Source organism: Belonocnema kinseyi, chromosome 8 (genome assembly GCF_010883055.1).
Source record: "Belonocnema kinseyi isolate 2016_QV_RU_SX_M_011 chromosome 8, B_treatae_v1, whole genome shotgun sequence".
Taxonomy (NCBI): domain Eukaryota; kingdom Metazoa; phylum Arthropoda; class Insecta; order Hymenoptera; family Cynipidae; genus Belonocnema; species Belonocnema kinseyi.
This window is the reverse complement of record NC_046664.1, coordinates 130,567,829-130,569,431: the sequence shown is the minus strand read 5'-3', so window position 1 is coordinate 130,569,431 and position 1,603 is coordinate 130,567,829. Positions and strand designations below refer to the sequence as shown.

Genomic DNA, 1,603 nt, shown 5'->3' with positions numbered 1-1,603 from the left:
AACAACAGAAAATAAAAAAATAAATAATATATTTGACAAAACTTAAATATAAAAATCAATAACACAAAATTAATAAAAATCGGTCTTAAATAACCCTCGGAAAAATAAAAATAAATAGAAATTTTCTTAAGAGTTAATAATTGACTCATGTAACGGTAAAATTGGGACCTATTGGGTCGCAAGGGCCAAAAAGGGATGAGGCCGCCAGTATTTTTAAAACTACCAGATTGCGAACAGTACGTGAACGATGGACGAAAATCAAAACAACCAACAAGGTGAAGTTTGAAATCATTGGGGGCGAGGACAATGTTCAAATGATTACCGTTTACTTCTTATAAGTCAAAATTGAATTCACGCAAGTATAAATTGCATTTTGCCACTTTCCAATTACTCGCTGCGGAACGGGGATGTCCAGGGTGTCAATTCCGGGCATTCGAGAACAGATCAGCTGGGGCATGCTGGGCCTGCGTGGCGTCGATCAGGGATTCCTGGTGGGACTTCCTGAACGTCACCACATACCAAATCCTTCAGATCCGGGTGCAGGATTTTGACGATATTAGCAAGGAAGTAGTATACAGATACGTAAATCCCGATCATTGGCCTCCTTACTCGAACTTCTTCTTCTCCACTGTAGAGTGGTACCCTGACGGCACGGTCAATATCGCCCCAATAAGACCAGAATTAGATTTCGATAATGATAACCTCGACATGTTAATTGAAATTGTCAATAATGACCTAGGTCAAGATTCCGACGACTCAGGTTTTGGAGAGGAAATTTAGCCCTTCGAGGAACTGTGAGTGAGAAAAAAAACACTTCTCTCATTTTCTGTCCCGAAAATATACGTGTATGTGTGCGTGTATGTGTATATGCATGTAAATTAGTGTACGTGCATATGGAAATTTAGATCTATTTTGTTTTTATTTCTCTACCTCTAAAAATTCCAAACATCGAATTAAGATATTTTATTTTTAGATTTAGGATTCCTTTTTTTCCCTATCTCAATAGACTGTATCTAACTTTTATACCAAAAAAATAAATCGATTATTATCATAAAATAATGCTCACTTCTTCAATGCATGTGGAACTTTCCCTAATTTAGCATTTAAAATAACAATTTTAATAGTCTGGAAATTTTTGTTCTTGCAAATTTAGTATACGCCATGATAATTCAACACTTACAAGTTTTAATCATTAGAAATTTAAGAAAATTTTCAGTCACAAAGGCATACATTTTAGTAATTAATCTCGATCTATTTCGCAAAAAAAAAAACAATAAAATGAAATTGTTTTTCAATCTACTATTACATAAATTCCTTAATTTTTATAATATTTTTTTTACATCCTTTAGAACTGTCTTTTATCAAAAAAAGGGGCATTTCCTTCTTTTTTTCTCTTCAAAAACAAACACTTCTAATTTCAAACGATTTAATTAAACCTCTAAATAAATCTGACAGTTCTAAGATATTACATCTAAAAAATGGGATACGAACAAAAAAATAAGATTAAGGGCATGCGACACAGTGGAATTCCTACATTACCAACCTCTTTTTTCTATTGAACAAAATTTTTTTTTGAACCATAGAACTTTTTTTGTAAATCAAA

General features: G+C 32.9%; 1 long non-coding RNA gene across 5 annotated transcripts in view; it reads right to left on the bottom strand.

The window, feature by feature from the left end:
- Positions 1-1,603, bottom strand: part of LOC117177742 — an 11,108-nt gene that overhangs the window by 8,622 nt on the left and 883 nt on the right. The window lies entirely within an intron of this gene.